This window comes from Abramis brama, assembly GCF_963993115.1.
Source record: "Abramis brama genome assembly, chromosome: 2".
NCBI classification, from domain to species: domain Eukaryota; kingdom Metazoa; phylum Chordata; class Actinopteri; order Cypriniformes; family Leuciscidae; genus Abramis; species Abramis brama.
In genome coordinates this window covers 68,081,549-68,105,228 of record NC_139964.1, presented here as the reverse complement: position 1 = coordinate 68,105,228, position 23,680 = coordinate 68,081,549, and the positions used below count along the sequence as shown (strand labels likewise).

Here is a 23,680-nt window from a genome sequence, read left to right as displayed (position 1 = left end):
ATTCATCATAACCGCGCGCGCGATCTGCAGTCGTCGAGATGGATGCTGAGGAGTTGAAGAAAAGAATAGCTAGTGGAGATTGTAAAGTTGGCGACAATAGTAGTCATCAAAAATCAAGTGCAGTGTGTGGGAGAAATTTGGAGTTATCTGAAGAAAATATTGTGAAAGGCTTTGCTGCATGCATTTTTGGATAGCCGCAAATGTGGAACTTCATCGCTGAGGAAGCACGCAGATAAATAACTGTGGTAACAAAGCAGTTCTATCGAACAGTATTTTTCAAATTTAACACTGTTAAGTACGTGTCCGTGTGCTGCGCATGTCTGAACCCAAAATTGTCAGATGTAGGCGCGTGGCCACGGCTTTTCTCAAGTAGTGGAAGAGTTTTGTGCAGCATTTAGTGCAAATATTTTTTATCAGGTAATACATATTTATCAGTGTGTTATACCCGAATAAATAATAATAATAAAAAAAAGTTCAAAAGTCGGACTGTAAGCGAATGAGACTTACAGGAGAGCATGATTGCTATATTCACTCCCTTATTAAAATGGCTGTAATCTGTTACCACAATAGTACTTGATCTGTTTAAAATGATTTCATTGGTATATGTCTGCTAAGGTGTTAAATTAAAATTCAACATTAAAATTCGTGTAAACCCGTTATTCATTTTCTCTATTTTTGATCTGAGCGCACAATCAGAAAATTGGAAAACGAATCGTTATTCGTTTTTTCATTTTAGTTCAGGAAATAAATAATGGAAAAACAAGTTTTTAATTTTTTTTTAATTTTTGGTTTTAATTAAAAAAAAAAAAAAAAACAACAACAAAAAAGGATTGAACGAATGATACACGGGTCCTATTTGTAATCCGTTATTGTAAAATAGAAATAGGCTGATAAAAAAAAAAAAAAAAAAGGACTTCCAAAATAATCCGGCGGGCCAGAAAATATTGCTGGCGGGCCAGTTTTGGCCCGCGGGCCGCCTATTGCCGACCCTTGGTCTATGGTCTAGCTTCACAATCAATGGAAACATGCAGTTTAATTTTAATAGATAAAAGTATATAGTCCTATATAATCAATAGAAAATTAAACTGAATATAGGCTAAATAAATGGATAGTCCTGCAGCACGGATTTTTATTGCAGATAATTTAACAAATAAATAATTATTGATAGGCCTACTTGTTAAAAGGGCTTTGTGTTTTATTTTTCTAATAATTCAATGGCCTGTCGTCAATTATTCCTTACTTATAGTCCAGTGCGACAGAAAAAACAGAAAAAAACAAAACAGAAACAGACTAAATCTAGAAGAATGTCTCGTTACTATAGTAACCCCAGCTGGCATTAGCCCATAAGATTTCAGCAAAAGTGGAGAAGGGAGGAGTTCCCATATACGTCACAGCTGAGTAATGTCAGAGCCCGTCTACGGAGAGCCTGCCCACTTCCTATTAAGCCCTGTTGTACGAGTATTATGAAGCTGCAGACTCGGAGCCTGCATCTACAGTCCCGCACCCAGAGTCCCGCATTCTCAGACCCCTCGTTTTTCGAGACAGCGCCTCCTATCAGTCGGATAAACATTTGAAGAATTTAAGCCGAAACGTGAGTATCGTAAATTTTATTTAGCAAATCATACTCATTATATTTCTTTTTTTAATCAAACTACTTTATAGCTCATCGATACACCAACATATAAATAGTCCATTTAATATTTGTAAAGATAGTTTGTAACAAAATTTGAGCCGTTAATGTATGTTTTTTCGCCGAAAATATTTTGATAGACGTTAGCCTTTAACCTTGGACTTTTTGTAGACAAGCCATTGTAAAAATTTTATTAAAATTAGTTGACATTAAAGTAGACCAGTTAAATACTAAGTGTGTTAATATCAAAGAATGTCATCATTAATTATTTAATCAGATTTACCTTTTGACCTTTTTTTTAATAACCGGACGTTAATATAAAATAGTTTTTTCTCCTAAAACTATAAATTGAATTAATTAATGCCGGGGTAATTATTTTACTTTATATAGCCTAATTTATGTAGACTACTTAAATTAGTTCTTATAAAACGTAAGTATTAAAATTAAATTAATCAATATTAATTTAACTGTGATATAAAGTTGTTGCCAGCCATTTACAACTCATACAATTGCCTAATAATCAAATTTACTATGCCTTCATATTAACCAGTCTATGGTATTAACATGTGAGCTAGAATGTGTCATTTGGCCTTTCGTTTGGGTTCCTTCTTTTAATTTGTATTGACTGAAATGTTTTATATATTAATTTATTAATTTATTTATATGGACAGGCCATCATTCATGGCCTATGTGAGATGCAGGCATTATCCTGGCAGGAGGCTGAGGAGGTGTTCCTCCGTGGCCCTACTTATCACCCTAGGTATGCTTGTAATTTGGATTTGGATTTGGATATATATTATTACACAATATTTTTGACGATGGCATTCATCTTTTATTTTAGTGATGTCGAGGAATTTGACAGAGCGATTGCAAAAAGAATGAAAAAAGAAGAAACATTCGCCTACCAGAAAGTAATTATTTTACCTTATGCATTTACATTACATTTTACATTTCTTAATTTAGCAGACGCTTTTATCCAAAGCGACTTATAAATGAAGAGTTTTTTTTAATGCAATTGAAGATGAAAAGTAAAGTCACTAACACAATTCTTTCTTCCTCTTTTCTTTGCGTAGTCCTGTTTACAGCAAGATGATGTTTAGGTGATCGTTAAATAAAGTACAGAATTGTTTATTACTGGTGTTTTGTCTATACTTTTTTTTGAGTTTTGCTTTGCATTCAAAATATCAAAAAACAGGTTTTGTAATGTTAGCATGGTATAATGTTAATTAGACCATTTGAACTGAAAGAAAAATTGGAATTTGAATAAAAAAAACATTGTAGCAATATAATATCACAATATTTTTCAGAAGATAGTTCAATCTGTAATTGTATCCCTTCCATCAGTAATTTTCTTTCAATTACACCCACGCTCAAAAAATAACTACTGGGTAATTTGTTAGTCAGAGAACACAATGAGTTTTTCTGGCACATGCATTAAGCATTGATCTTCGAAACAGTAGGAGGCGCTGTCTCGAAAAACGAGGGGTCTGAGAATGCGGGACTCTGGGTGCGGGACTGTAGATGCAGGCTCCGAGTCTGCAGCTTCATAATAATGTTGTACCAGACATAGATATCATATATAAACGCTAGATGTCCTATGGCGCAGTCACTTCCGGCATCACCGTTCGGCCATCTTGTCACAGGCAGGCTTAATGTAAGGTGAGTGATCAGCACACACACAAATCCTCTTATCTCGCTGAAATCTTGACGGATTTACAAACGGTTTGGTTTCTTACAAACGTTATGACCGTGGCTATAATTCCGAATGCTTGAACATGTAAGTTATAATTATTCATATGTATGCAGTGTATGTATGCAATGTCATAACTACATCTCTGACGTTTATCATAAACCAAACCGTTTGAAAATCGGTAGAAAATTTAGCAAGTTATGGCTATTTAAAAGTACATGCACCATTAAACGAGTGAGCGAGCTGCCTGTGGCATGATGGCCGCCGTGTGCGAACGTCGACCTCCATTGGCCAGCAGCGCGCACGAGACATCTAGCGTTTATATATGATATCTATGGTACCAGAGCCCGTCTACGGAGAGCCTTGGCACTTCCTATTAGCCCCATTGAATAGATCTTGGTTGCAGTTCCATTAGAATTCCACTGGAGGTGATCGCGGGCGAGTGCAGACTGAATGGGAGTCTATGGAGCTAGACGGCTAAATGTGTCTCTTTCACCCGATTGCCGTTGAGAAATCTCAGATTTTATTGTAGGTTTTGCAAGTTCAACATGGGTTATAGGTCGAAAATTGAATGAAAGAGTACTTATTTCCTTTCGATTTCTTACAGGTTGAGTTGTTGTTGCCCATAACACGCTAGCATTCTGCTAATGAACGCTGATTGGTCAGTGAAGGACTGATTACGACCAGAGATACCGCTTGATGGCATCGTGGCATCCGAAGCGGGACCAGAAACAAACAAAACAAAAACTCTTCTAGCACATGTGTTTACCTGTTGTGTGTTTGCCTGTGTCGGCTGTGTTGTGTGTTTGCCTGTGTCGGCTGTGTTGTGTGTTTGCCTGTGTCGGCTGTGTTGTGTGTTTGCCTGTGTCGGCTGTGTTGTGTGTTTGCCTGTGTCGGCTGTGTTGTGTGTTTGCCTGTGTCAGCTGTGTTGCGTGTTTGCCTGTGTCAGCTGTGTTGCGTGTTTGCCTGTGTCAGCTGTGTTGCGTGTTTGCCTGTGTCAGCTGTGTTGTGTGTTTACCTGTGTCAGCTGTGTTGTGTGTTTGCCTGTGTCAGCTGTGTTGTGTATTTCCCTGTGTCAGCTGTGTTGCGTGTTTGCCTGTGTCAGCTGTGTTGCGTGTTTGCCTGTGTCAGCTGTGTTGTGTGTTTACCTGTGTCAGCTGTGTTGTGTGTTTGCCTGTGTCAGCTGTGTTGTGTGTTTACCTGTGTCAGCTGTGTTGTGTGTTTGCCTGTGTCAGCTGTGTTGTGTTTGCCTGTGTCGGCTGTGTTGTGTGTTTGCCTGTGTCGGCTGTGTTGTGTGTTTGCCTGTGTCAGCTGTGTTGTGTGTTTGCCTGTGTCAGCTGTGTTGTCGATGCCTCGAGAGAAAAGAAAGTACAGAGCACTAAAGCACCAGAGTGACTGAAGGATTGCCGTAAAGCAGTATCTCTGGTCGTACGATGTGTATGACGTCATTGACACTTTAAAAGACTTTAAAGCAAATAAGTGACTCTAAAAAATCTAACACCCCGCAATGTGTAATTTCTTTGCATTTCCTTTCGAATACAACATTCAAATTACTAGACAAAAAATTATATCCTGAGAAAAGTGGATTTTGATGTGTATAGTGCCATAGACCTCCATTCATTCTGCACTCGTCCTGTGAGCGCCCTCATGTGGAGCCAGAGTGGAACTGCAACCAGTTCAGAAGCCGGAAGTTTACTGAGAGTGAAACTTCTCCCCTTATTAGACATTCTCTGGTAATGTTGAGTTACAGCCTTGCAAGGGAACTGCAGCAACACTTGAAGAACCCTTCCTGCAGAGCTCCAGTACTGTGAAGAGTTTTAGGCACTTGTGTTAAAATGCTTTAATGTTAGGATGCTTTCAAAAATAAATGCATAAATAATTGTATTTATCCACTAACTAAATCAAATCAATACTTGGTGTGAGCACACTTTTAGATACACTTGCACATGGGTTTACAGGTAGATTTGTAGGAAGGTTTCTTCAAGCTAATGAGATTTATCATTAGAATTCTAATTCTGAATCTGTAGACACTACAAAGATTAGAATAAATAAAACTAAATTATAACACACAATAAAGATGTAGGCTAACTGTAACCACACTGAATAGAAGCCAAATAATTTATAGCTTATAATAATTAGTGTTTTAACTGTGACATCAGCATTTTAAAATCTTTTAAAACTATTTTTTTAGTGTGATAGTTATTTTATATTGCATAGGCTACTAGGCTACTGATGATTTGACATGTTTGGATTTAGTACTTTAAAGTATTTTATTTATTCTTGTGAGAAAATAACGTAATATCACTAATAACAATACCGGGAGCGCGCGTCTTACCTTTGATAAGATGTGATGCTTTTCGCGAATATCTCCAATACGCTCCTCATTGTCTGCGAATGTTGTGTGATAGAAAACCAACAACAACAGCGAGTGTGTGAGTGACGCAGAAGTAGATGGGTTTTAGATGGCTGACTTGAAGGGACTTCCCCAATATCCACTGACACTAGTGAAGCTTTGTAGAAAAGCATCGGGGGGGATTTCCACCTCGAATGTACCATTTTGTATGAACTGGACAAATGTATGAATTGGACAAATGAACTTGTACAGAAACAATTCTTATGAATCTGCTTTGATCAACAAATGCAGCCATATTCACATAAACTTTAGCCTCAGTCCTAATCGTATGAGTTAATAGGCAAGGCTCATGTAGGCATATAGTCAAAATAAAATAAAATGAATGTGGACTGGTGAAGTTGTAAACTGGGGAGGTGGCATTTTATTTTGTGGGTAATTTAAGAAATTAAAGATTTTTAAGGAACAGGACTTGTTCAACAGTGTGAGGGCTAAGTCTATTTCTTTTTGTATTTACTACCGAAGAGCATGATGACACTCGAAACCTGCTCAAGTTCGGGTTCGCGCTATTTTTGAATCTGAATAAGAAGCAGTCACGTGATTGTGTGTGGAAATTAAGCTTCGAACGTCACAGATCTATAGGATTATTATTGTTGCAATATTCCAGATAAATAGATTAATATTCATAACGCTAGAAGTGTTTCAAAAATCCACAAATGCTTGAGGGGATTCACAGGAAACCATTCACAAATGTGTGCAGCGATTTACAAATGCACAGAAAGCGGGTCACAAATAAATGCCAGGCAGAGTTGTGTTTGTACAATTATAAAACATTTGTAGCCTAAAGAAAAAATGTATTTGCAAATCTCATTTTATTTATTTGTGTATTTTATATTTTTTTGTGAAACTCTTTACATTTATTTGTGGATCTTAATTTATTTATTTGTGAATTCGATACATTTTTGTGAATTTCTTTACATTTATTTGTGAATATTAATCTATTTATTTGGAATATTGCAACAATAATAACCCCATAGCCTACAGATCACATGGTTATGGCAAAACGAATCAAGCTCCGATACACTGCTTCAATATGAGATATTTCGTTTTTTTTTATACAAGCTTTGGAGCCTCGGTGCCGAACGTCACATCACTACTGATATGTCCCTAGCAATAATTTCAAACAAAACTTAAAATATATTTATATATAACCACTGTTTTCCGGTTGTGTCTTGTGGTTTTTATGTATTATTTTATTTAATCAGGAAACATCTTATTTAGATTAAAATCTCTTACAAGAGCGTTCTGAGAAAAATGTGCAATTCATGGTACACAAACGGTTAATATATCTGAGTCCCGCCTGCTTAACACACATCGCTAAACTGGCTTTGTTTTTTCTCTCTAACTTCTGTGAGAGGCTCTGGCTTTACAGTCTATGGGCTCTGGTGTAAAGCGGCAATGCTCCTCCGAAGGAAACAGATGCGGTAAGCTAGGGAGAAACCAACAGTTATAGTGACAAACTGTCCCCACAAAGATGGCAATATCTGAAATACTTGTCCTTGTGGGGATTTTTTTTTTGTTTGTAGAAAAACATTTTTTTAACAGTATTGCTGTGTGCCATGTCCAACAGGACAAACTGGACAGTGGATATTATTGATGTGAAACAAATATACCAACAGTTCATTTTCGTTAAAGGGATAGTTCGCTTAAATTAATATTCTGTCATTATTTACTCACCCTCAAGTTGTTTCAAACTTGTATGCATTTCTTTCTTCTGCTGAACCGACATTCTTCAAAATATCTTCTTTTGTGTTCAGAAGAAGAAAGAAATTCATGCAGTTTCGAAACAACTTGAGGGTGAGTAAATTATGACAAAATTTAAATTTTTGGGTAAACTATCCCTTTAATGACAGATGCACCTCAGCTTCAGGGAAGTCCCCGTCCACACCAATTTCAAAATCAAACCTACGCCCTTGGACATCAGCATCAAAATGTATGCAATACTTATCTAAGTTAACTTTATAATTAATTTAACTGATATTTACTGTCTGATACTCTGGCTGTGTACTTTTATGTTGTTTATAATTTTTATACAGATTATTTGTTAGGCTACATACGATATTTGTCTCAATTCTCTATTGGCTTATGTGTATTTATTTATTTTTATTATTCCTTATGAAAACGTGAACTGTATCTAAATTATTTTTTGTATTACAAGATCAATTTCTTTTTTCGGCAAATTGTAACAAATGTGTTATGCAATAAAAAATAAAATAAAAAAAGACGCGAAACTGACGTTCCGAAGCTTTTCGAGATGACGAAGCGGAGATGTTTCGAAACACTATTTGAGATTCGCCTTGCCTCGCCTGAAATGTATGCGAAAGTATAGGCTGCAGTGAGGGGAGGAGTGAGAAAAGCGCAGGCAAGACGGACAGATCTCTCTTCTCGCAGTGGCTCAGCATGGGATTCACGCTCGTGCACGAGGTGTTGGTAATAAACTGGATGTAATTGAAGTGCTGTTGCTTTTATATTAAAACAAATATAATGAACGAGACACCCAAAGTAGCCTACTTATTTAAAGGGATAGTTCACCCAAAAATGAAAATTCTGTCAGTAATTACTCTCCCTCATGTTGTTCCAACCGCGTAAGACCTTCGTTCATCTTCGGAACACAAATTAAGATATTTTTTGATGAAATCTGAGAGCTGATCACTCCTCCATAGGCTGCTAGGTGGCCCAAACTTGCTGGCCCAGAAAAGTTATTAAAGAGATCGTTAATATAGTCCAAGTGACTACAGTGGCTCAATCTTAAGTATATCAAGCGACAAGAATACTTTCTGTGCGCAAAATCAAACAAAAATAACGACTTTATTCCACTTTTCATTTCCTTCTCTCTGGGCCTCTAGTTGGTTCGCGTAGTGTTTTTGCGCAGCGCGTCTGTGTTGCACGTCACCACGTAGGCTCACTATTGGCCGACGCTGGTCATGTGTGTGATGCGTGATGACATGTAACACAGACGCGCAGCGCAAAAACACTATGAGGCCCAGAGAGAAGGAAATGAATAGTGGAATAAAGTCGTTATTTTTGTTTGTTTTTGCGCACAAAAAGTATTCTCGTCGCTTGATATACTTAAGATTGAGCCACTGTAGTCACTTGGACTATATTAACTATCTCTTTAATAACTTTTCTGGGCCAGCAAGTTTGGGCCACCTAGCAGCCTATGGAGGAGTGATCCAGCACTCAGATTTCATCAAAAATATCTTAATTTGTGTTCAGAAGTTGAACGAAGGTCTTACGCGGTTGGAACAACATGAGGGTGAGTAATTACTGACAGAATTTTCATTTTTGGGTGAACGAGCCCTTTAATTACATAGGCCTACCCCAAATATGTGTTTATCAATAATTTTTACTTTAATTACAGACATGTTATATATATATATATATATATATATATATATATATATATATATATATATATATATATATATATATATATATATATATATATATATATATATATATAAACATGTCTGTAATTAAAGTAAAAATTATTGAAAAAAAATTATGTGTATAAATGCTATAATATATAGCATAAATATATGCATAAATATATATGCTATATATATTTATGTGTATAAATTATGTGTGATTTCAACTCACACACAAGTAGACATAAACTCCGGCATACAATTAAACAAGGGGCAATCCAGTAACTCGTGGTGATAACAGGCTTAGGTCGAGGCAGGCAGCACAGGTTCATACACAGTCCAAGAAGCAGGCAAGGGTCAAGAGTCCAGAGAAACACGGAATACTCAAACAGGGAAGAATGCTCAGAGATGTACGCTTACAGTGTGACAAGACTTCGCACCAGACACAGGGATCACTCAGGCTTAAATAAGGAACTCAATGACCCATAATCAAACACCACTGAAACATAATTAAACATAATGAGTCCATGGTGAAACATAATGCTGGGAGAGAGTGCCCTCCAGTGGCTCACACGGGCACTCCACATCACACATATATATTTATGCATATATTTATGCTATATATTATAGCATTTATACACATATATATATATAGCATATATATATATATATATATATATATATAAACATGTCTGTAATTAAAGTAAAAAAATGATATTGGGGATATTTTGGGGATATTTAATTTTATTCTATCAATCAATAAATTCCACTAGAAACAAACTTTGTTGTATTATTTTATTTTAATACTGTGAAGCTGCTTTGATACAATCTGTATTGTGAAAAGCGCTATACAAATATACTTGATTTGATTTGATTTGATTTGACATAAAAACAGGATATCAGAGTTTTAAATTCAAACATTTTAAAAGAGAACAATAGCCTACATCCATGGGGCCGGTTCTAGACATTAGGAGGCCCTAGGCAAAATTCATGTTGGAGGCCCCCCCACCCCCAATAAAAAAACACTTGAAACAAATATGATTCCTAACCTTTTTATTTATACAACATTTAATTTTAAATTTAGTATATTTTTACTTACACAGTACATAAGTTTGGACACATTACTATTTTTAATGTTTTTGAAAGAAGTCTCTTATGCTCATCAAGCCTAGATTTATTTGATCAAAAATACAGAAAAAATAATATAGTGAAATATTATTTAAATTTAAAATAATGGTTTTCTATTTTACTATACTTTAAAATATTTTTCTGTGATGCAAAGCTGAATTTAGTGTCACGTGATCCTTCAGAAAACTTTATAATATTCTGATTTATTATCAAATGTTAGAAATGGTGCTTAATATGTTGTAACCTGTGATATAACTTTCAGGATTTTTTGATTATTAAAAAGTTGTTTTAAAAAAGTATTCAATATCACTTTTTATATATTTAACACATCTTTGCTGAATATTCCTGTTTTTTTTCTGTATTTTTGATCAAATAAATGCAGGCTTATAGAGCATAATAAGAAACTTCTCTCAAAAACATTAAAAATAGTAGGCTAATGGGTCCAGAATTTTTATCGGTACTTTTGTAGCTTTTTTACTAGTCAGCTCCCGACGCGATGTTATTCATTGTACGCGCAAATTCAAAGCGTCGCGTCTGGGCACGTTAATGACGCTCGCGCTCTTTTAAACTCGTAATAAAGCGGTGAATGATTTTTCCAGAAATGACGCTGATCTACTGTACAAGTTTATATTTAGAATACATTGCAATCACTCCAAAATAGATGACGACGACAGCTCACACACCTGCATTACGAGCTGTGCCTCTGCGTGCCTATAGGCTTGTGCTTCGCAGCACCTGATGGATGCGTTCGTTACACAAACTTTCAGATTTTTTTTTTAACCGACTACCGACAACTTTGATGGGTTAACGTTGATACGGTCAACCATCGGTCAAACGGTTATCGGTTAACATCCCTAGCTTGGGCGAGATATATTTTTTAGATCGAAAATGCAGCAACAGATATATTCGCACAATTTTTCAAAAGAAGAGAAAGGTTACTCCAAGGGGTAAGTTCTATTGGGGATCCTGTGTAACAAACATAATTTGGAGAAAGGCCTGGCTTTTGCCTGGTAAATTTTGTGTATCCAACAAAGTTAAGGAAATTCATTATAAAATCCTTCATAAAATCTATCCTGTTAACTCATCCATTTCTAAATATTCTGATATTGATGAGACTTGCTCTTTTTGTGGCTTAGTTGAGGAAACTGTCACCCATTTATTGTGTGAGTGTAATGTAACCAATAGATTTTGGCCTGAATTAAGTGCTTGTTTTTGGCCCTAAAAATGTTACTCACACCTTCATTCTCAAAGAGGTTATATTTTATCATGAAAACCCAAAGCTATGGAAGCTTCTTTCTGTTACAGAAAAAAAAAAAATATATATATATATATATACAGTGCAATGCATAAGTGAATACACCCATGCTAAAGTTGACTAAAAAGAGGAATAAAAAATCATATTTTGGAAATTGAACTTAATGCCTTAATTTAAAAAATTAGGAAAAATCCAACCTTTAAGGACACCAATTTTCTTTGTGAATGAATAATGTATCGTAAATAAATAAATGTTCTTCCTTAAAATACATGGTGCATAAGTGAGTACACCCCTATGTTAAATTCCCATAGAGGCAGGCAGATTTTTATTTTTAAGTATTTTTTTTTTTTTTTTTTAGGATACTATGCATCCTGATAAAGTTCCCTTGGCCTTTGGAATTAAAATAGCCCCACATCATCACATAGCCTTCACCATACCTAGAGATTGGCATGGGGTACTTTCCATAAGATCATCTCTCAATGCAAATCAAACTAGCTTTTAGGCTAACTGAAATAAAATCATGCCAATCTCTCTTTTTATCTCACAATTCTGACTTTTTTTTCTCACAATTGCAGATATTAAGCCAGAATTGTGAAAAATAAAGTCGCAATTCTGAGAAATAAAGTCACAATTGCGAGATATAAACTACTGACTGTAGTTTGATGAAGATGATGATGATGATGATGTTTAGGTCTTGGTTGATACTGACTGGATCACATGACACTAGAAATCACACACATATATTTTGTGTTAAATGTTAATATATGTCTGATTAATCAGTCTGAAAGTACAATTTTACAATGGGAGAGAAAACAATTAGCCTAAATACAACAGTGTGATAAAGCATTAAAGTTCCATAATGATCAAGCACTCACTGTCTGGCTTTACTGTCCTCATACTGTCCCTTCTAACAAGCCCCCGGGATTCTGATTGGCTAACGTGTATGGGATGAATATAGTATTAAAAATTATTAACACGTGCACTGCAAGAACACTTATCAATGAACTTGATACATGTTGCAGAAATGTTTTATCCATGCCTTTCAACTTGCGTGTGCAAAATTCAAAATTGAATAAATGTGAAATTTGTACAAATAGAGACATTTTTGTGAATACAAATGTTTTCCTTTGTATTAGTGTATCATAATCTGCGCATGCAACACAGAATATGTGCATGTGTGGATCAGGTGACACGCGTGCATTCATTGACGTCTTTTCTGAGTCGATCTCATTTGATTCATTTGGATTTTGAGACTTTCTTTTCGCTGTTTTTATTAAGCATTTCACAACCCACACACAAACAACTACAAATGAATAGGTCTGGTGCTAATTATTAATGTGTGCACAACTACCCATCTATTTGACAAATTCACAAATGTGCGTCACTACATTTAAACTAATAGCCTACAATACAACTTGTGTGTGCACAATCCAAAATCACATGAATGTGCAGCATTTTGTACAAATAGAGACATAGTTGTTCATACAAAACCTCGATTTCGTATTAATGTAGGCCAGAATTTGTGCATGCAACAAGTAAGATGTGTATTTGTGGATATGGTGACGTGACACGCGTGCATTCATTGACTCGTTTCTTGGATTTTGAGACTTTCATTTCGCGGTTTCGCCTTGCACGATCCACATACAGATGTCTGAGAAAACCTGCTACCACTAGATGGATGAAACACATCGTTTCAAAGCAGCTTTACAGAAAATGCATGAGTCCACATTACAATTTAGATCTGTTATCAGAGGAAACTGTCTGAGTTATGTATTTCAGATATGTACATATACAAAACCACATTTACGCTAAAAATGTATTAACTTAAACAATGTAATAATTAGTTTCCAATCGAGTGCTGTTCCGCTCATCACCACCAGACGGCGCTGCGCTACACGTGAACTCAGACCAGAAATACAGCAGTGTCTTCAACAGTTGAACAGTTAGTTGTTATTCACACATAATATTATTAATTAGCACTTTTAGTTTAAAACATTCAAATGCTCATGGAAAGTTACATTATGACAGCTTCTTATTTTGTGTTTTTGTCAGGTATACAAACGTTAGTCCTCAACCTGTGGACTTATTTCAGAAGGCTTAACTCTATAGATAGCTCTGAGTTAACAATGTTAGCATGTCCTTGTTTGTCCAGGCTAGTCTGAACATTAGCATTTGAGTGTTGTGTTGTTTCTATAGACACATAATTGAGTTTTGGCTACAAAGAGGCTAATGAACTCTTATTTCCCAAGAAAAAAAAAAACATGTAATTTTAATTGTTTAATTGTTTCATTTTAAATAAAGGGAACATGTATATAAATATTCAGTTCAAGAAATCAGCATTTATTTGAAATCTTTTGTAACATGAAACATGAACTGTTTTCAACACTGATAAAAATAATGGATGTTTCTTGATCATCAAATCATCATATTAGAGTGATTTCTGAAGGATCATGTGACACTGAAGACTGGAGTAATGATGCTGAAAATTCAGCTTTGATCAAAGGAATAAATTACACTTTACTATATATTCACATAGAAAACAGCTGATTTACATGATAATTTACAGTATTGCTGTTTTTACTGTATTTTTGATGAGCAAAAGAGACTTCTAAAACATTAAAAATAGTAATGTTTCTACTTTTTACCCTATATTTTGTTCATAATTTGCATTAAAACTGCAATAACAATTATTCCATTTCTGGGTACAAGGAAGAACCTTTCTCTGATAACAAAAAAACCCTGTTCTTCTGGATAACTTTGGTGCTTGTTATCAGAGGAAAATGTCTAAGTTATGTATTTCAGAAATGTACATATACAAAACCACATTTACGCTAAAAATGTATTAATTAAAACAATGTAATAATTAGTTTCCAATCAAGTGCTGTTCCGCTCATCACCACCAGACGGCGCTGCGCTACATGTGAACTCAGACCAGAAATACAGCAGTGTCTTCAACAGTTGGACAGTTAGTTGTTATTCACACATAATATTATTAATATTATTAAAGCTGGGCTGAATCTCTCACATTTCAGACTTTAATATCTCGCTTCTCAGTTCTGCAGTCAAAGAGCCGTGATGTGAGATGGGTCTCAATAGAGCAGCATGAAATTAAAACTGCAATAACAATTATTCCATTTCTGGGTGCAAAGAAGATCCTTTCTCTGATTACAAGAAACCCTGTTCTTCTGGATAACTTTGGTGCTTGGCAGGAATCACACACTCTTCTACACTGTAAAAACAAACAAACAAAAAAAACAGTACAATGTACCATTAATATTAATTTGAAGGAATTTTCCGTATTTGTCTTTTACCTGTATTTTGAATAACGCGTTGCATTGTGGGAACAAGAACCTGATCAGCGAGAAAATATTGAGATGCAAGTGCCATTACACACGCAGATGATCATGGCTTACGTTTCTTTTTAAAGCCATTCTGACACTTCTGTGGTAAAAAAACGAAAATTATATTTTGCTAAATGTCAAATAAGATGTTTACGTAACGTTATTTAGTTGCCATCTGGCTTGTTAGGCAAATGAATGTCGGAGCCGTCGTGTTTATCATTTTATGCATATCCTCACACATTGAAAGATTTACTTCACACTCGTGGAGGTTTCCGTGACTGTATGGGCCCTATCTTGCACCCAACGCATGTATCATTCCTATTTCTCACCCAACGCACAGCGGAATTTTCCCTCCACAGACGCACGTCTGTAAATTAGGGAATGAACTTGTGAAAAGAGGAGGCGTGATCCGGCGCAAACGTTCCCTGGTGCTATTCTGCAGTTTCAGAAAACAATTCCGCCACAGACCAGGAGAAACCTCGTCTAAAGTCAGCGGCGCATTATTCAGATGCTGTTTTAAGGGCGCATGATTGGCCATAATGTAGCGTGAGCTCAACACACACACACTTTGCTTCTCTCATCTACACAGAAGCAGCAGTTTTCATTTTTGCAAACCATACATTATTACAAGGAAAAATATTCCACACGAGGGAAATCATTGTTGTGTCCATGAAGATGTGAAAAAATAGGCATAAATCTAGCTTACACATTTACCCAGATTATCATACGCCTGTTTAACCGAAGCTAATCTGGGTGTGTTTCTCCATCCCCAATGTCACTTCTCTGTGTTTTACGGCCCTGACGAGAGCGTCGGTCTCCTCGGCTGTGAACCGCTCCTGGCAAATCCGCTGTTATAATAGCAATCCGCCATGGAACAAGCGCGCCTGCTCTTAAAGGGAATGTGAGATGTCGCTCTGATTGGTTTATTTCACGTTACGCCCAAACCACACCTGTAGTGGCGATCGTACCACAAAAGAAAACCACTTGAGGGAATTTGAAGTCGTCTCCAACGCGTACGGTGCAAGAAATCAGGTCACGTTTTTCACTTTATTTTATGCAGAGTAAAATGACTTATAAATGTAACTCGAGCTCGTAAGTATGCAAGCAACATTAAACATGATGTTAGTAGCTGGACATGACAAAATCCATCACACACATGCACGCATGCACGGTTAAAAAACTGTGTGGCTTCCCAGATCCGAATTCCCTGTCGCTATTCACCTGTAACTTCCTCATATAGCCTGTGATGCCCTGCCTATGCCCCCTGGTGTGCAGGTGGAAGAACGTCACCCTCATGCAACTTAACCACCAACAAAAAACATATAACACATTAAAATTGGCTACAACACACCGGCCCCCAATTGTTACTCTATAATAATGTAACAATTAAACATACAAACAATGGAGCCAATAAAATGTCCATCATGCACATACGTGCTTTCAGTTTATATGTCCATGTAAGCATACATACGTCTAATACATCAGCCTTTATCCAGCTTCTTGCAGAAGACAAATCGTTGTGACTAGTCTCTCCAGAATGTTGCATTTGGTCTGGACGTTAACAGACCGCACAAGTCCTCGTGAGTCAGGAAAGGTCTGCAGTACCTTCCCTAATAACCAGGATCCGCGAGGGGCAGTAGAGTCCGCCACAATGACTATGTCTCCAATGATGAAGCTTCTCTTGTCCTTAGACCACCGTTGTCGTTCCTGTAACAGAGGTAAGTACTCCCGGATCCATCTGTGCCAGAAGAGATCCGATAAGAACTGAACTTGCCTCCAACGTCGTTTTGTGTATAAATCACTCTTCTCGAAAAGCCCAGGTGGAAGTGCAGGTTTGCCTTTCAACAGGAGGATGTGATTAGGGCTCAAGGGTTCCAGATCGTTAGGATCATTTGACACTTTGGTGATGGGACGGTCATTTAATATGGCTTCCACCTCACATAGAAGAGTTTGTAACCCTTCATCATCCACACTTTGCTGATGAAGGACTGAGTTCAGCACCTGTCTGACCATGCGAATGATTCGTTCCCATGTTCCACCATGATGTGATGCAGTAGGAGTGTTGAAGCTCCTGACTGAAGTAATGCCTTTTGAATTTTTTGGTGATTAAGAGCAGACAGAGCCTCTCTCAGCTCACGTTCTGTTCCAACGAAATTAGTTCCGTTGTCTGATCTAATGTGCGATACCTGGCCTCTTCTAGATATAAATCTGCGCAGTGCATTGATGCAAGAACTGGTATCTAATGAATATGCTATTTCCAAATGCACTGCCCTGCTGGCCATGCAGGTGAAGATAACACCATAGCGTTTTATAAAGCTGCGGCCTCTCTTCACTTCAAAAGGCCCGAAGTAGTCGACACCCACACTTGTGAATGGTGGGAGGTCAGGTTGGAGTCTGTCTTTCGGCAAATCTGCCATCTTTTGTTCACCCAGCTTTCCTCTAAAACGTCTACAAATGACGCAGGATGAAAGAATCTTTCTAGCAGCAGCATTTGCGCTGGTGATCCAATACCGCTGACGAAGTCTAGAAAGCAGATGATTTCTTCCACAATGTCCTAACTGCTCATGAATGTGGCGAAGAATGAGAGTGGAGATATGTTGGTCTTTAGCCAAAATGACTGGATGTTTCATGCCCTCAGGCATTGCTGCTTTACTGAGCCTTCCACCCACTCTCAAGAGCCCCTTTTCTAACACTGGATCAAGTTTGTAAATGTGGCTGCTTTTCTTCACTCCAGATGTTCCCCCTTTCAAAACAGTTATTTCCTCTTTGAACTTGTCTAGTTGACAGTATTGAATGATGGCACTTTCAGCAGTTTCAAGATCTTCAGGGGACATGGTTTGACCAGTCAGTGTGGTTCTGAATCTTTGCATCTCCTTTTCCACTTTGTTCTTTTGTTGAACTTTATCAAGTCCACTGCTGGACACAGAAGCTTGTATTTCTCTTCTCTTCTGACTCAACAGCAACAACATCTTTCTCACCTGTAGAAAGCAAGCAACTGAGATCTTTAGCCTTTTCCATGAAGAGAAATAAGTCATCAACTGATTTGTTGCATTCTGTGTATCTGTGTTGACAGTGTTTGTTACATTTAGGACATCTTTAATGACTACAGCATTTACTGTAGCCTCTCCTTTGACCTCTGGGTCATCACTGCTGATAGAGACAGAATCCACAATGTTAACAGGCCATTCCCTTTCATTCTTGAGAAGAAAATCTGGGCCATGATCCATGTGCTGCTCGTGAGCAGGTAATCAATTTTCACCCCACGTGAAGCCGGATTCTGCTTTGTATCGACGTACCTCCACTGTGAGACAGCAGTGGTTTCTCTTATTGTGGAGATCCTATTGGCCACAAAGGTGTGAAAACGCTTTGTTTCATTCCTGATGTACTTTAACAGTTGTGCTGTCACTCCAAAAGGTTGAATTCTCCAACTCTAACTGCAATTCTGTTTTCAACATCCTATCAATTCGAACTGCAAGTACGGCAGCAGTTAGTTCCATCCTTGGGATTGTCACTTTCTGTAATGGAGCAACTCTTGCTTTTCCAAGAATAAAGGCGAGATGAATTTTCTTCTTGTCATTCTGCATCCTCAGGTACGATACTGTACCATAATTGTCCTCGCTGGCATCAGAGAAGTGATGTAGTTGGGCACTTGTGAGCTGTCCAAAATCTTTGGGCTTGATGCATCTTGGTACGCTAAATGTACTGAGCTTTCTTAGATCTTCTAACCACCCCACCCACTGTAGTTGGTAGTTTGGGGAAATTTGATCATCCCAACCTCAGTTCAACCTACAGAGATTTTGCAGCATCATCTTGGCAGGTAAGGCAAAGGGTGCTAAAAATCCAATGGGATCGTACACTGAGCTTATTACAGACAAGATACCTCGTCTTGTCAGTGGTCTTTCCTGAACTGCCATTTTGAATCTGAAGGTGTCAGTTTCTGCACACCATTGCAGTCCAAGTGTTCCCTCGACAGGGAGATTATCTCTGTCGAGATTCAATTGTTTCACTTCCGTAGCTCTTTTTTCCACATCAATAGATTCCAACACTGCCCTGCTGTTGCTAATCCATTTCACCAGCCGAAACCCCCCCAACTGGCATACGGTTGTCAGGTCTCTCACCAGGGCTATGGCCTCTGCTTCTGACGGCAGGGACTTCAAGCAGTCATCCACGTAGAAATTATGCTTGACTGTGTCAGTCACGTGTACTGGAAACTTTGCCCTGTTGTCCTCAGCAGTTTTTCTTAGGGCGAAACTGGCGCAGCTGGGTGATGATATTGCACCGAATAGATGAACAATCATTCTATATTCAGTAAGATGTTGTGTTAATTCACCAGCTGGCCACCACAGGAAGCGTAGAAAATCAACATCCTGTTTTGTCACTTTAACTTGATGATACATCGCCTGGATATCAGCCATCACTGCTACAACTTCTTGACGAAACCTTAACAGAACTCCAAGCAATGAATTCGTCAAATCAGGTCCCTGATATAGCTGACTGTTGAGCGACATCCCCTTAAAACTTGCACCACAGTCGAATACTACCCTCAAGGTTCCCTTTTTCGCATGGTACACGCCATGATGCGGGATGTACCAGACCTTTCCTTCTTTTACTTTCCTTTGATTTTCTGGGACCTTTTCTGCATACCCTTTATTTATGACATCACTGAGAAAGTGAGTGTATTCTTTAAATTTAGCATTTTTCTTGAATCTCCTCTTAAAAACAGAGGGCCCTTTTTTCAGCAACATGACGGTTGTTAGGCATGATAACATTTTCCTCCCTGAAAGGTAATCTCATGCAGTAATGACCATTGCTGAGTTCAACTGAACTGTTCAGGATTTCCATAAACTTGAGATCTTCTCTGGACATTTCTGGCTTTTCCTCAGTGGATTTCTCATTAAAGTCGTGGTTATATTGGTTCACCAACAGTTCCTCTATGTTAGCAATAGATATTCGGTTGACTGTAATGGTAGGATAGCTGCTTCCAGTATCATTGCCTCCTCTTAGCCTCCTCCATTGATAACCCATCCCAATAGGGTTCTGACAGCATAGGGTCCTCCATCCTTGCCGTTTACCACTTCCCATGGTTCCATTACTCTTGAAACGTTGGTTCCAATCAATAGCTCCACATCAGCATTGATGACAGGAATTTCCACCGAGTGTAAATGTGGCCAGGCACTTAACTCTTCTTGTCGTGGAATGTTATCACGAGTCACAGGCATCTCATATTGTGTAAATACATCAGGCAATTCAAAGAAAGTGTTACTATTGAGTGCAGATACTTCCAGTCCTGAGATAACATGACTGTCGACAAACTTTTCTTGGCTCATGGTTCTCAACAGGATCTTGGCGTTTCTTCCTCTCACCTTTAGTTCCCTCATGAGTCGCTCAGAGCAGAAAGTGGCTGTGCTGCCGGGATCTAAAAATGCATACGTTTTTAGCATCTTACTACCTTTCACAGCCTTGATTTGTACAGGCACAATTGGCAAAACACAATCTTATGCACCGGCCCCTATATGGCCACAAGTCTTAGGAGAAACTACATGACTTGTTTCTTGGTGTGTGTCCTCTAATTTGATTTCCCTTTCCTTTGAATGGATATGGAGGCAGGTAGGATGTTTCAGGTTACACAACTTGCAAGTTAGACGTCTATGACAGTCTTTGCTCATGTGCCCAACAGTCAAACACCCAAAACAAACACCTTTCACTTTTAGAAAGTCGATTTTCTCTCTGTGCAGCTTCTTCTCCATTCTGGGGCACCACTCCAATCTGTGACCCTCCTCACAAAGCAGACACGTTACCTTTGTTGACTTATCAATAACATTTTTCTCTTGTTGCACTTGATGTGTGTTTCCAGTATTAACAGCTTCCACAGAGGTAGCAAAACTGCTTCCCCTTCCCTTGAAGCGAACCTGTGAGACTTTATGTACAACATTATATTTTGATGGTAAGATGGATGTGTCCTGAATGTTTCCAAAGAGTGGATCAGAGGCAATAGATACTTGCCTCTCAAGAAAACTGACAATGTCACTGAAACCTGCTTGACGACAGTGCCTTTCCTGCAACTCATAAGCAGTGTTTCTCCACCTTTCCCTCAGTTTATATGGTAGCTTCAAGACTATAGCACGCATATTGGATGGCATATTCATTTCTGTCATGTAGCTAATGTCCTCCATTGCGTTACAACAAACCCGTAGAAACAAAACAAATGCTTGCAAGCCCTTGACATCTTCTGCTTTCACTGGTGACCATCCCAGAGCTTTCTCCATGTAAGCTGTGGCAATTCTTTGTTCATTTCCAAAGCATTTCTGAAGAAGTGTCTTAGCCTTTTGATACCCCCTTTCAGGTGGCATGTGTTGACAGCTCTTGACCAACTCCTTAGGTTGTCCTTTGGTGTACTGCTCTAAAAAGTACAAACAATCTTGGTTGCTAGCAGCCTTTCCTTCTACTCCATTTTCAAATGCTCTAATGAATGTGCTGTATTCGAGAGGGTCTCCATCAAAGGTTGGTATATCCCTTGGGGGTAATGATAGTGAAGACTGCTGCTGTACTAGCAAAGCAGTTATGTCGTTTTGCCTTTGCATAATAGTGAGAAGATTTCCTTGTTCCACGTTGGTTTGCACTAAACCATCACGCTGTATGGACTCCTGCGTGGAAAGCATGGCCGTTTCCTGTGTGTGATATGTGGTGCGATTGGTTTGCTGGGTTTGTTGAGGCATGCTTGGTTTGTGAAGCGGAGCATGAACTTTTGTTCCACCTTGCTGAAAAATAGTTTCTTTAGGTCGTGCCCCCGTTGACACTGTGGCTTTGCTGCCTCCTTTTGGTGGATGATTGAAATGACAGCTTGAACTTTGTGGAACAAATTCCATAACAGAGGATCTAAGAGAGGATTTGTACTTTGACCTTTTCGGATATGAATTCATTCCATCAGAATGTGCACTGGAGCTTTGCACATCAGAACCTCTGTACTTAAGCACCTTAACCTTTGCTGTGTGAGCAGCAGTTTGACTTTGCAATTCAAGCACCTCCTTCTTTTGTCTAATTTGTTCCTCCTGTACCTCCAGTTCATGCTTTTCTTTTAGGGTAGCTGCCCTAGCAAGAAGAGCGGCCCTTTCAGCCTCTGCTTTTAGGTATGCAGAGGAGGTTGATGACTTTAAAGACCTGTGGCTGGAACAGGAAGCTGATGTACACCTTTTGCCACCAACATTAGAAACACTGTCATTTGGACCGATTTCATCAGTGATCACAGTTATGGGTGGTGCAGCACTGTCAACTTCATCATCATCATCATCATCATCATCATCAAAATCACCATCATCATCAACACCCTTGCATTGCTCCTTAATGTCAAACAACCACTCTTTAATTCTTTTAATTATTTCTGTATTACTGTTCATTTCGATTTCAAACCATTTATTTTGTTTTGACATTTCCTCTTTTGGTAGCAAAGGTTTCAATGATTCATGCAATTCTGTTGTTTCCACACTCAACTTTAAAAAAGTATCATATATAATCTGTACCTCGGACACATTTTCTTTTGAAAGCATCAGTTGCTCAACTTCCTTTCTTAGTTTATAAAGTTTCTTTATCCTAAGGTTCCTTTCCTTTTGATGTGATAATATTTTTTCTTCCAAAGCTTTAACCGTGAGTTTAACTGGTCTTTTACCAAGTTCATTAGTCGTTTCACTTTGATTGATTATTATGACAATGATTAGACAAGCTGCCGAAGGCTTTATTTTAGAATTGAAACAGGATTTACCTATATCCTGATTGTGAGAAGTCCAATCTCTTCCACACAGCTTATAACAATTCCAAAACAATCCTACCGTTATTCTCCAGCGTTGCTTTAGCCCACTTTCATTTCTCAGTGTCAAATTTTTCCTGTCGGCATTCACTCATTGGAATCAGCTGGAGCGCTGTGCTTCTGCCCTCCACCATCCGCGCGATCCGTCCATTGAAGCGTAGTTTTTTAACTTAATGTAGTGGCGATCGTACCACAAAAGAAAACCACTTGAGGGAATTTGAAGTTGTCTCCAACGCGTACGGTGCAAGAAATCAGGTCTGCCATGGAACTCGTTTTTCACTTTATTTTATGCAGAGTAAAATGACTTACAAACACTGCTGCTTGCATTGCTGATGTAACTCGAGCTCGTAAGTATGCAAGCAACATTAAACATGTTAGTAGCTGGACATGACAAAATCCATCACACACATGCACGGTTAAAAAACTGTGTGGCTTCCCAGATCCTAATTCCCTGTCGCTATTCACCTGTAACTTCCTCATATAGCCTGTGATGCCCTGCCTATGCCCCCTGGTGTGCAGGTGGAAAAACGTCACCCTCATGCAACTTAACCACCAACAAAAAACATATAACACATTAATTGGCTACAACAACACCTATGAGTAATGAAGCGACTTCAGACCAACACATTTTAGATTCGCGTCGGGCGCAAGAGTCATTTATCCCGCCGGTATAATAGCAACAGCGCCTGAGATCCGCCCACAAAGTTACTTGCGTTTCGCGCTTGATACTTGCGTTTCAGATCGTTAAAATAGGGCCCTATATGTGTTATAGTGTCCTCGTCGTAATTGGTTTATTGACTTGTATTTGTCGGTGATGCGGTTTATTTTGTGCCGAGCACATCTGTTAACCAGTTGTGATTAAGTGATTTTCCGGTTTAGAGTTGAAGGAACTGTCCGAAATTTAACAGAAAATGTCCTGGTAATTTTCTGCCAGTACATTATCCGTTTTTTTACGGAATTGTCGTATATCCGAGTGAAACGCTTCTGGAACAAGAACAAATGTGGGCGGGGCTTGATTGTGTCTGTGGGGAATTGATTGGATGGTTGTGGTTTGCTA

At 38.2% G+C, this 23,680-nt stretch overlaps 1 protein-coding gene and 1 long non-coding RNA gene across 3 annotated transcripts in view; one reads left to right on the top strand and one right to left on the bottom strand.

Annotated features, from left to right (window-relative positions):
* LOC311073874 (C3a anaphylatoxin chemotactic receptor) overlaps positions 1-5,799 on the bottom strand; it is a 44,264-nt gene extending 38,465 nt beyond the window's left edge. Inside the window, exons 1-2 of one of the 2 annotated variants that reach the window (XM_084099965.1) lie at positions 5,656-5,799; positions 4,932-5,125 (exon numbers count right to left, since the gene is read on the bottom strand). The gene's annotated coding sequence lies outside the window, so the exon portion shown is untranslated. The remainder of the gene's footprint in view (positions 1-4,931; positions 5,126-5,655) is intronic. The other variant, XM_084099963.1, reaches the window with a different exon arrangement.
* LOC311073922 lies at positions 203-4,925 on the top strand. The gene is made up of 4 exons (XR_014604226.1): positions 203-1,591; positions 2,302-2,390; positions 2,472-2,541; positions 2,704-4,925. It is a non-coding gene; the product is annotated as an uncharacterized lncRNA (long non-coding RNA).
* Positions 5,800-23,680: the final 17,881 nt, after the last annotated feature.